Genomic DNA, 12,990 nt, shown 5'->3' with positions numbered 1-12,990 from the left:
TTACCGGGGACAGGCTGCCAGGAGCTTTCCGCTTCAGCCCCTCAGTCATCTAGGCAGATTTGCGGGACAGCAAACGCCATCTGCTTAATTTAAAACAACCTTGCCCGGGCAAGGGGGCTCTGAAATCCATTTGCAAACAGCCGCGCTATTTCCGCCCTCAACGCAAGGAGGACTTTCTGGGGGTGACAGTTTCAGTAAGTTCTGCTCTCAGTTTGGGGGACTGGGGCGGGGAAGAGATCGGCGCATACACTTGTCCATTTCATGCCCGGATACCTATGAAGCGTTATTCAAAGTCGATTACTTTAATAATGGGGCATTTCCAACATCAAGTCAACATCAGTCAGGGAGCGGGCATTACGCTTCACCCAGCAGCTGAGACGTAAGGTGAAGAAACCCACGTCTCTAACCAGAATCTTACCCCGGGGGGCGGTGTAAATGCAGCATAATGCTATTAAGTGGACTGTTATTAACCATCAGCATCCAGTGCCCTTCAGTGCACGGCTCGGAGATTCCCCCGCCCCTCCATTCCCTCTTGGGAAATTTACCTAACCTGCTGCGTACCTAACATGCACCGTATCGCTTGCCAAGAACAATGCCCAGGGACACTGCTGCTGACTCAGGGGTGACGACTACAGAACTGTCTGTCCTACCAGCAAGCCAGCATTTGCTCCAGTAATGCTTTAGCTAGCCAGGCTTCTGCAATAGTTAACCCGGGTATGAGAAACAGGCATCCGTTGGTGACCTGCTGTCTAGTACCCGCTGCCTTTGCGCACGCGATTCTTCATGAGAAACGGTGTGTTAATATCGCTCCGTTCATTCAGTTCATCCGGGGCGGGGGGGGGATAACTAGAATATTACCTGATGGACGGACGTAGTTCCTTTTCAAGAATACTGGTGTGAGGGGCCAACGATAACTGATTCAACCTGGAACTTTGCCCAGCCACACTTCAAACATCTCCATGACTAAACAGTCAGTAAGATTTCTCTTTCACACTCTAGATAAGAAAAGGTTTCAGAGTAGCAGCCGTGTTCGTCTGCATTCGCAAAAAAAAGAAAAGGAGTACTTGTGGCACCTTAGAGACTAACCAATTTATTTGAGCATAAGCTTTCGTGAGCTACAGCTCACTTCATCGGATGCATTCGGTGGAAAAAACAGAGGGGAGATTGATCTACACACACAGAGAACATGAAACAATGGGTTTATCATACACACTGTAAGGAGAGTGATCACTTAAGATAAGCCATCACCAGCAGCAGGAGGGGGAAAGGAGGAAAACCTTTCATGGTGACAAGCAAGATAAGAAAAGTTCACTTAACCTCCCCGCCCCACACACACACACACAAACTCCAGAACCAACAAATTCATGATAGTCCACTCCAATACACACCTACATATAAACAATTACAATGAACTTAGCGATGGAATCCTGGTACACAATGGCAAAGAGTGCAGAACTATTACACATTGATCTCACTTGGTAAGGAAAAAATAGTGGCTACTTGTTTTAACATGACCAAGTTGCTTTCATCTGATCTGCCAGGCCTTTGCAATAGTAATATTTCAATGTGCCTGAAAAAAATATTCTGCCTTTCTCTCAAATATGGAGTTTTCCCTCCACAGTTGCATTGTTGTGAAGTGTAGGATGGGCAATAGTCAAACCTCGACCTGCAGCAAGATTAAACAGCTGATACTTCACAACCCTGCAGAACCAGCAATGGAATCTTTGCATCACTGGAAAGGAAATATTCCCTCTTTTCAGTGGGACCAAACACAGTGGTTTAGTATTTTGTCGTGCCATTTTTATGTTTAGCAAAACTATTTTAGATCAATTTAAAGATGGTCTAAACTGAAATTTATCTTCTCCTGATCCCTGCATATATGGATTCAAGGACTAGAGAATCTGACTTTATAGAAGAAACGATTCCAATAAAATTAGTGAAAGCACTTCTAGTCGTTCTTTTAAATATGTGGTACATGTAGAAAGTAGGACTTCTGGATTGGCATGTAAATCAGACATGAGATAAAAACCAGCACAAACCCAGGCTCAAAAATGGATAATAATGGAGTGGAGATCAACACTAGCCAGTTTGATAAATGAATTGAGTTTGAAGTACAGAGGTCACTTGATGGACAGTATGAGGCTATAAACCTAAGGGTCAATCTAGCAAAATTTAAGCTCGAGTACTCATGTGCATAAGTCTATGAAGAACTGAGTCCTTAGAGGAGCCTGACAGAAGGTAGGAAACAGTGTCAGGGAAGGATACTCATGATGCATTGAAAACAACAAACAGTTTAGTATTAAATCAATCCTTTGAGGAGAAATAATTTTACCTTAAGCTGAGCTTTACCTTAAATCATATTTTTAAAAGCTCACACTAACACAAATCAATTCTGATATCATCTAAAATAAGGCAATATCATCTGCACTGAAAAATATCAATTCCCATCCAGGACACAAAGTGACTTCCTGGAAGAATTTCAATGCCTTCAAATTTCTCCTGGCATCTCAACAACTGCAGCCAAATATGCATTCCTGTGCCAGATACGGACTCCATTTCAAAGCTGGCTGCATTACAACTAGTTGTGTAAATTGTCATGTTATTCACCCAAGACGGAAGAGTTAAGGTTGCCGTGAGAATCTTTTCTCTGAATTCCCAGATTTTTAAATGATTAAAATTTCATCCTGAACACTGACTCAACAGTCAAATCTGTTTTAACAAGGATATGGGCTAAATGACTTAACAGGCTTTGCCCATCTCTAATTTCTGGTTTATGCCCCACCCTTTGCAATCTAAGATAGAAATACCATCAAGTCCTTTATGAGTAGGTTAAATCAATTCTGGTGCAGTTAAAACAGGAGACTGACTCATTTTTCTGTGTACCTGATACAATGTATTTAATGAAACAATATGTTCCAACAATAATTATTTTCAAATGATGTTTATCACATGCAAGTTTCATGAGTTTTTAACTCTAAAAACATTGTTTTGCACTATTGTGTGATCAGAAGGACTTTCTGTAAAAGCCACATAGCCCGTTTTATTACTCAGCATTGCAACACACCAACCAGAAAAGTTATCCCAAAACAAGAAGGATTAAGGCTCACCCTTGGTCCTCTGGGAACAGCGAACAAACCATCACATTTTGCACTTTCCACAAGGTACAATTGTGAGTATGATAAGTGAAAGATGTCAGTCTTTCAGAAACTGGCTAAAACCTCATCTCAACTCTAAACATTCATCACCTAACTCTGTGTTGTTGGAAGGCAAGGGACCCTTTCATAGTAATTTTCTGCATTCTTTTTCCTCCAGACAAACTCGTTGGGCTAAATTCTGCTCTCAGGTACGGCAGAGTAAGGGCACGTCTATACTGTCAAAGTTACAGCACCGGCGGTTACAGCACCACTCAGAAAGCACCAAAGGAAAACCGCTGTTGTGTGTTCACACTGTCAGCTGCCTGCACAATAGCGTGTTCACATTTAGGGTGCTATTCGGAGCTGTGCACTCTGGGCAGCTGTCCCACAGAGCACCTCTTTCTCTTTTGCTGCTAAGACTTGTGGGCAGGTGGAAGGGGTCACGGGGCATCCTGGGTCCTGTCCCAATGTCCCGTGATGCATTGCTTCGCATCCCAGCAATCCCTGTGCTTCCATCTGCATTTGGTGCCATCTTTCAATGGTTTGTGTATTGCGTGCCCTGCCCTGCCTCTCTTTCTGGCTGCAGGAATGCATACGGAGCTATTGACCAGAATGCTGTTTGCACTGACCAACACATCACGAGTGACAGCGGAGTTAGTCCTTAAACTACAAAGGCAAAAGGAGTGTGACATGGATCTCACCATGCAGAGCCCTTGGCCATTATCTTTGAAAACTCGTGGCGAACGGGGGAAGTCCCGGATGACTGGAAAAAGGCTAATGTAGTGCCCATCTTTAAAAAAGGGAAGAAGGAGGATCCTGGGAACTACAGGCCGGTCAGCCTCACCTCAGTCCCTGGAAAAATCATGGAGCAGGTCCTCAAAGAATCAATCCTGAAGCACTTAGAGGAGAGGAAAGTGATCAGGAACAGTCAGCATGGATTCACCAAGGGAAGGTCATGCCTGACTAATCTAATCGCCTTTTATGATGAGATTACTGGTTCTGTGGATGAAGGGAAAGCAGTGGATGTATTGTTTCTTGACTTTAGCAAAGCTTTTGACACGGTCTCCCACAGCATTCTTGTCAGCAAGTTAAGGAAGTATGGGCTGGATGAATGCACTATAAGGTGGGTAGAAAGCTGGCTAGATTGTCGGGCTCAACGGGTAGTGATCAATGGCTCCATGTCTAGTTGACAGCCGGTGTCAAGTGGAGTGCCCCAGGGGTCGGTCCTGGGGCCCGTTTTGTTCAATATCTTCATAAATGATCTGGAGGATGGTGTGGATTGCACTCTCAGCAAATTTGCGGATGATACTAAACTGGGAGGAGTGGTAGATACGCTGGAGGGGAGGGATAGGATACAGAAGGACCTAGACAAATTGGAGGATTGGGCCAAAAGAAATCTAATGAGGTTCAATAAGGATAAATGCAGGGTCCTGCACTTAGGATGGAAGAATCCAATGCACCGCTACAGACTAGGGACCGAATGGCTCGGCAGCAGTTCTGCGGAAAAGGACCTAGGGGTGACAGTGGACGAGAAGCTGGATATGAGTCAGCAGTGTGCCCTTGTTGCCAAGAAGGCCAATGGCATTTTGGGTTGTATAAGTAGGGGCATAGCGAGCAGATCGAGGGACGTGATCGTTCCCCTCTATTCGACACTGGTGAGGCCTCATCTGGAGTACTGTGTCCAGTTTTGGGCCCCACACTACAGGAAGGATGTGGATAAATTGGAAAGAGTACAACGAAGGGCAACGAAAATGATTAGGGGTCTAGAGCACATGACTTATGAGGAGAGGCTGAGGGAGCTGGGATTGTTTAGTCTGGAGAAGAGAAGAATGAGGGGGGATTTGATAGCTGCTTTCAACTACCTGAAAGGGGGTTTCAAAGAGGATGGCTCTAGACTGTTCTCAATGGTAGCAGATGACAGAACGAGGAGTAATGGTCTCAAGTTGCAATGGGGGAGGTTTAGATTGGATATTAGGAAAAACTTTTTCACTAAGAGGGTGGTGAAACACTGGAATGCGTTACCTAGGGAGGTGGTAGAATCTCCTTCCTTAGAGGTTTTTAAGGTCAGGCTTGACAAAGCCCTAGCTGGGATGATTTAACTGGGACTTGGTCCTGCTTTGAGCAGGGGGTTGGACTAGATGACCTTCTGGGGTCCCTTCCAACCCTGATATTCTATGATTCTATGATTCTATGATTCTATGCGTAGTAGCTATGACACGAGATTTCTTGTGGCATTCATGGAGGTGCTGACCACTGTGGAACTTCGCTTTTGGGCTTGGAAAACAAGCACTGAGTGGTGGATCACATCATGATGCACAGCTGGGATGACAAGCAGTGGCCGCAGAACTTTTGCATGAGGAAAGACACATTCATGAGACCGTGTGATGAGCTCGCCCCAGCCCTGCAGCGCAAGCACATGAGAATGAGAGCTGCCCTGCTGTTGGAGAAGCATGTAGCGATTGCACTGTGGAAGCTGGCTACTCCAGACTGCTACCAATCAGTCGCTAACCAGTTTGGAGTGGGAAAATCCACCGTTGGACTCGTGTTGATGCAAGTATGTAGGGCCATTAATCACATCCTGCTCCGAAAGACCGTGACTCTGGGCAATGTGTTAGAGATTGTGGATGGCTTTGCACAAATGGACTTGGCTAACTGTGGAGGGGCAACAGATGGCATGCACATTCCGGTTCTGGCACCAGATCACCTAGCACATTAATCGCAAGGGGTATTTCTCTATGGTTCACCAGGCACTTGTGGATCACCATGGGTGTTCCATGGACATTAACGCAGGCTGGTCCAGAAAAGTGCATGACGTACGTATCTTTCGGAACACTAGCCTGTTCAAGAAGCTGCAAGCAAGGACTTTCTTCTCAGACCAGGATCATCACTATGGGGGAAGTTGAAATGCCCACTGTGATACTGGGAGACCAAGCCTATCCCTTAATGCCATGGTTCATGAAGCCGTAAATGGGTCAGCTTGACAGCAGCAAGGAGCGGTTCAACAACGGGCTGAGCAAGTGCAGAATGACAGTGGAGTGTGCATTCAGCTATTTAAAAGCCCACTGGCAATGCCTGTAGGGGAAGCTGGACATGGCCGATGATAATATTCCTATTCGTACAGCTGTGTACTCCATAATATTTGTGAAGGTATCCACTCAGGGGTAGACCACAGGGACTCAGCACTTGGAGGTTGAGTTTGAACAGCCAGAGACCAGGGCTATTAGAGGGGCACAGTGCGGGGCCATAAGGATTAGGGATGCTTTGAAGCGGCAATTTGAAGCTGAAAGCCACGAATATTTGTTGCTATGCTCAGGATTGCAGTGCTTGTAATGCTAGGAGGTGACTGGTGCACATGATGCAAGAAGGGGCCTTAACATAGCTCTATGTATTTTGCTTTGCAGTACTCATTTTGCTTTCACTTAATAGAATAAAGATAGAATTCTGTTTGTTTGAAAGCATTTATTGAAAGACAACAACCAGAGGAGAGAGTCAAAGGAAAAAATTCATCAGCAGGGAGGGGATGGGGGAATGAAAGGTCTCAAGAGGAGGAGAAGGAAGGGTTCTGGGGCAGCTACAGATTTGTGTATGTCCAGGGATCATACCCAGCCTTCTCCTTTGGAGTACAATATAGTGGGTGATGTACTTCAGAAGGGCCAAACTGCAGATGGATGGGTGTTGAGTGCAGTGAGTATTGGGAGGCCATGCTGCTGGACTGTGAGAAGGGAGGAGTGGAATGCTGCAGGTAGAGAGTTGTTTCAGGAGGTTGATAAGAGTGTGTTGGCAGTGTGTGTGGGGCGCATGGGAAAGAGTTTTGCAATAGTGGCTTCAGGGGAGGGTCGGCACAGAGCTACTCGGTTTGAAGAGCTAGTATCACCTGGAGCATGTCCTCTTGGCTCTCCATAACTTTTAAGAGCTGCTCCATGGCTTTTCTGCTGTGCCACGTTCTCCTTTCGTTCCCTCTTCTCACTGTCCTGCCACTCCTTCAATTCCTTTTTCTCGTCGGTGGAGTGCATCAGAACCTCGTGCATAAAGTCCTCCTTAGTTCTTGGCAGCTTTCGAATTCTTCGTAACCGTTCTGCTGCCAATAAAGGAGGCTGCTCTCCCAGGGTCATCTCTGTAAAGTTTAAATGCAACATTTTACAGAAGCAGTATTGTTTGCAACACAGACAACACTGTTTCAGTGCTTTAAAACACAGCCAGTACTCTCACACCTGACACTAACTGGCTGACCCCAGGCAAGCACACAAACCACAAGACTCCCAAAATGGTGAGTAGCTGCAGGGGCAGGGTAAATCACTGTTCCCTGACTCTGCTGTACACTGGGTATGTGGCTTTTGGGCACTTGGGGAGAGCGAGTACTGTAGGGGGACTGATAATCATTCCTGTCCCCACATTTCCCACAGGAGGTGATCATTTTGGAAAATCTCTCACTGCTGAGGGTAAGCAGAGAATGAAGGGAGGGTCTTCTCCAAGCCTGCGGCTTCCGCCCTGACCCCTATGTGGGGCTAGCCTGTTTGCAGATATGCTCCTGTCCCCACACCGTGATGGCACAGTGGCGTGGGAAAGTTACTGTTAATGGGGCAATAAGCAGCTCTGCCGAGGAACCTGTGGGAGCGGATTTCCAGCATCTCTATGAGAGTTTCATGGAGAGCCCCATGAAGTGAGGGAGCGTATCAACAGCCTGTTCCACCACTCAAACTAGGCGTGAGGTGGGAGACAAGCCCACATTCTGCAACTCTCCTACCCCCAACAATTTGCTTCAGCAATTTCCAAAATCAGATCCACTTACCAGGGGCCTCCTCTCCTGATTGCGCTTCGCCAATCTCCGCCTGCTGTGACTGGCTAGGCTCCTCCGGGATAGAAAAGAGCTCCTGACTGCATGCATCTCTGGCCTCCGAGTCATCCTCTGCCTCTGGTTCCACCTCCCCCTCTTCATCCAAGATTGCTTCCTCCTGGCTCAGCCCCCTCTTGTCTGGCAATGAAGCCAACGAAGTATCCACAGGGGACTTGGCAGGTGAAGGTGGGGTCACCACTGAGTATCGCGTCCATCTCTTTGTAGAACCAGCAGCTCATGGGCACAGCACCGGAGCGGCGGTTTTCCTCCTGCGCCTTGTGGTAGGTATTCTGCAGCTCCTTCACTTTGATGCTGCACTGCAATGTGTCCCGGTCATGGCCCTTTTCTATCATGCATCTCGAAATCTGTCCATACGTATCAAAATTCCGATGACTAGAGGTGCAGCTGTGAGCGCACTGCCTCCTCTCCCCAAATACTGATGAGGTCCAGCAGCTCGGCATTGCTCCAAATAGGGGATCGCCTGGTGCATAGAGCAGGCATGGCCACCTGGAAAGATGCGCTGAGACCACTGCATGCATCACCGAGAAAACAGGAAGGGGACTTTCAAATTTCCAAAGGAATTTATGGAGTGGGGCTGATGGTTGGTCACCTGAAGGCAGGGCAGTAGAGTTGAAACTGATGGCCAGAGAGGTGAGAACATGCACTGTGGGACACCTCCCGGAGGCTAATTGCAGTGCTGTAATCACCACGATGTCTACACTGGCACCGCAGCACCGTAGCCCCGGAGCAGAAAGCTCTACACCTCTCGTCGAGATGGGTTTTTTAAGAGCACTGCATCTGCGCAGTTTCTGCGCACTAAGTGGCTTGGCAGTGTGTACACCTCAGGAGTTACAGTGCTCAAAGCTGCTTTACTGTGCCCAAACTTGCCAGTGTAAACAGGGCCTAAGGCACTGATCCAATTCCCATTAAAGTAAGTAGGAGTCTTTCTACTGATTTCAAAGGGCATAGAATTAGGCTAAAGGCTCACATTCAGCGAAGCATTTAAACACACGCTTAAATTCTTCCCTATTCAGCAAAATAAAGGGTCTTAAGTACACGCTTAAGTGCTTTGCTGAAACAGTGCTTTGCTAAATGTGATCAATGGAGTTAAATTTCACACTGTGTTGAGGTGATTTATAAGAAACACATCTACCCTACCATGGGAGATGGAGGCTGCTATATTGATTAGGAAACTCTACTGAATTACATCTAAAGAGAACATTACATTGCAGTTATTAATTTTATGCTAAAGAATACTTGGGTAGGGGAAAGTATCCAACTTAATGTTCACATCCTAAGTTGAATTTGCACGGCTAGCAGCTGGAACAACTTTTTTTTTTTTGAGCAAAAGGAATAGTAAGATATGATGAATATTGAGTCCTTTGGTACCAATGTTAGTTACTTTTCAGAACACAACCCCCCGGTTTTCAAAATGTCTGAAAGTATTTTCAAAAAGTAAAAGGAGTACTTGTGGCACCTTAGAGATGAACAAATTTATTTGAGCATAAACTTGCATGAGCTACAGTTCACTCTCACAAAAGCTTATGCTCAAATAAATTTGTTAGTCTCTAAGGTGCCACAAGTCCTCCTTTTCTTTTTGTGGATACAGACTAACACAGCTGCTACTCTGAAACCTGAAAGTATTTTGTTTCTCATATACACAGACATCAAAAGAGGCAAAGGCGGAAAGGAGTATCCTGTATTTGGTTTAATTCTAGTATTTCCTTATGAATTACCTCCCCTCTCCAAATACACTTACCAGGTTTAGAGCAGGACTCACACCGGTCTCAAAGGAGTGTTTGTTTTAAGAGGGGATGGCCGGCAATGGCTGAACTTACAGAGAAGGTGTTTTCTGCACAACAGCACCACCTCTGGCTCCATTTGACTCTTTGTCTTGTCTTATAACAGCAAAACCAGAGATTGTGGGAGGAATGGATGGAGTGGAGTCAAAAGCCTGACACAAAGGAGGAGTCTGGTAATAAGACCAAGAAAATGAAAGTAATCCCTAGAGGCCATTACTCAAATAGTCATTCAATTATGTCATGAAAAAAGCTGCAATGAACAAAGTAACCACTATAATTTTTGTTATCCTCAGAGATTGAACCCTCAACCTCCAGATATATCAAAAAAATATAGCTAAGGCTTGATGGTACAAAGACGTATGCATATGCTTTACTTTATGCACTGTTAGTAATTCCACTGAAGTTAATGGGACTATTCACAATGTGTAAGTTGTTGCATGATCAGCGTGAGGCTAACTCTGCTAGCAGATGTTGCAGAGACAGGTGAGGTAATATCTTCTGTGGGTGAGAGAGACAAGCTTTCAAGCTATACAGAGCTCTTCTTCAGACCTGTGTTTTGTCCTCCAATCTGCCTAATACTTGGTGCTCTGTGAATTCTCTCTCAGCCTTCCTCAGTGGTAACGTTAGAAAGTGACCTTAGAAGTGCAAAAGCTTTCTAAGTAAGCATCACTTAAACATTTTTAAAGGTGTCATAATAAAGTTATGCCCTTGAATTACTATTTGGGTCACAGTCGTGTCTAAGAAGCCGCCAAAGATATTAACACAAAATACCTACTGATAAATGTGTGAAGCCAAAGCAAATAGGTCCGTGTGTACCTTCCACTGAATGCCACTGTGGGTTCTACATTTAAGAACCATGAAGGACCATTTGAGGCACACGTGTATTTTTAACTTTGTTTTGGCAAAAGGTTGCAGCACAAATATTTTATCAGGCTAGGGACAAAACAAGTATTATCTTGATGGTGTGATGTTCCAAAACTTCATGTTACAAGCAGCATCTAGCATTATAAATAAAACAGCACTTCAGCAGCATCACATGAAAGCCCTCAGTTTATTTCACTTCCTGAATCTTGTTCATTATTTGTTCATTTCAGCGTCAGCACTCATTGAAACCAGCACTCTGTGTCTGTTGTAAAAAACAGTTACTAACCTTTCTGGAACTGTTGTTCTTCAAGTTGTGTTGCACATGTCCATTCCAACGTAGATGCATGTGTGTTCAGAGCACAGTTGCCAGAAATTTTTCCCTCAGTGGTATCTGTTGCATCAGCTTGTGTGCCTTCAGGTGTTATGCATCAGTATATAGGGCACCACCCACCTCACACCCCCTCAGTTCTTTTATCAGAGTTGGCTGGAAAGAGAGAGGTAGGAGGGTGGGTGTTAGAATAGACATGTACAACACATCTTGAACAACAACAGTTCCAGAAAGGTTAGTAACCGTTTTTTCTTCCAATGATTGCACGAGTCCATTCCAATGTAGGTGACTCCCAAACAGTTGTACAGGTGGAGGGCTTGGATTTACTGACATGGTGACTGCAACATAGCTCGGTGAAATCTGACATCATCCCTAGCCTGCTGAGTGATGGCGTAATGAGAAACAAATGTATGCCAATGACCAAGTTGCTACTCTATGAATGTCCTGAATAGGCACCTTTGCTAGAAATGCAGCTGAAGATGCTTGTGCCGAATGAGCAGTTAGGACAGACTGTGTGGGAACACGCAGCAGCTTGTAACATGTGCGGATACACAATGTGATCTGCGATTCAATTCTCTGAGATGAGGTGGGGAGATCTTTCATCCTGTCTGCAACCACTACGAACCATGAACCGGAGCTATAAAGATGACCCAGGCCTGATCCCGCTTGATCTTCAGCAGGACCTTGTTCATGAGCAGAACAGGAAGGAATGCATAATACAGGTGATCTGTCCATGGAAGGAGGAAAGCATCCATGAGGGACCCGGGGCTGTCACCTGGATGGAAGCAGAACTGATGACACTTCCTGTTGTACCGGGTCATGAACAGGTCTACCTGGGGAGTCCCCCAGCACTGGAAAATGAGCTTTGTGGAATCTGGGCGAAGGGACCATTCGTGGTGATCAGAGAAGGATCTGCCGAGAAGATCTACTAGCTTGGTTTGTAATCCTGGCAGTAGGAAGCCTGAAGGCAAACCAAGTGGGCTATGCAAAATTCCCACAACAGAACTGCTAGGGCCTATAGCGCTTTCTCAAAGACCTTGGGGTATGTAAAAGCCCAGGGATTTCAGAGTAGCCCTGGAATCTTCGAGGCCATGGAGCTTGGCATCTGTTTGCTCCGAGAAGAGTGACGTGTCCTCAAAGGGAAAGTCCTGGAGGGTGTGTTGAACTTCATGTGGGAGGCCTGAAGAACTTCTGCGCATAACCACTGCAGAGGCCATGGACCTGATCACTGAATCCGCAGCATCCAGGGCTGCTTGTAGGGATGACCTCCCTACTGACTTCACCAGGATGGTCCATAGAGGAGCAGGTCAGCTGACTTTTTCTGTTTTTTCTTTGGCACTAAATATGGTCAACAGTGCCAAAGTTCTCTTATGGCACCAGGAGCACTTCTCACCAACATCAAGGTGCTCAGTCCCGAGTCTGAATGACCCAGCTCCAAGGGAGATCTGAACCCTGCTTCCATGGAGATGGACTGCAGCCTAGCATTCCTCTTCTTTTTTGGTACAAGCCTTGAAATCCCTGCAAATGTTGCAGTGCTCCTGAATGTGAGCTTCCCCCAAACACTTAAGACAGCTGGAGTGTGGGTCGTTCAGAGGCATACACTTGCTACAAGAGGCACAAGGCTTGAAGCCCAGTGACCGAGGCATGCCTCAGTACTGCGAGTGGAGAAAACTCCGCTAAAAACAGAGAAAACTAACAACGAGAAAAAGAAAATTTAACCGATTATGAACCAAACTGACAAAAACAAATAGAACAAAGTCCACTGAGGAAAACGTGCAAAAGCAATGATAGAGCAGTTTCAGCAACCATCACGGGTGGTAAGAAGCAACAGAGGGGGCGTGGGGTTGGCTGTGCCCTATATACCAGAGCCAACCTGATATATTACTGAGGTAAAAATTTCTGGTGACTGTGCTCGGGGTGCACACATACCTACGTTGGAATGGACATTTGCAATCACTCAAAGAACTATCTATACCCGAAAATATACAAAACCACAATACAGTGTATACTCCTGTAATGATTAGTGCA

General features: G+C 45.8%; 1 protein-coding gene across 2 annotated transcripts in view; it reads right to left on the bottom strand.

Moving 5' to 3' along the window:
• Positions 1-12,990, bottom strand: part of RET (ret proto-oncogene) — a 154,536-nt gene that overhangs the window by 130,339 nt on the left and 11,207 nt on the right. The gene's annotated exons all lie outside the window — the stretch shown is intronic.

The sequence above is a fragment of the Dermochelys coriacea genome, chromosome 7 (assembly GCF_009764565.3).
Source record: "Dermochelys coriacea isolate rDerCor1 chromosome 7, rDerCor1.pri.v4, whole genome shotgun sequence".
Classification (NCBI taxonomy): Eukaryota; Metazoa; Chordata; order Testudines; family Dermochelyidae; genus Dermochelys; species Dermochelys coriacea.
This window is presented reverse-complemented; position numbering and strand designations above follow the sequence as displayed.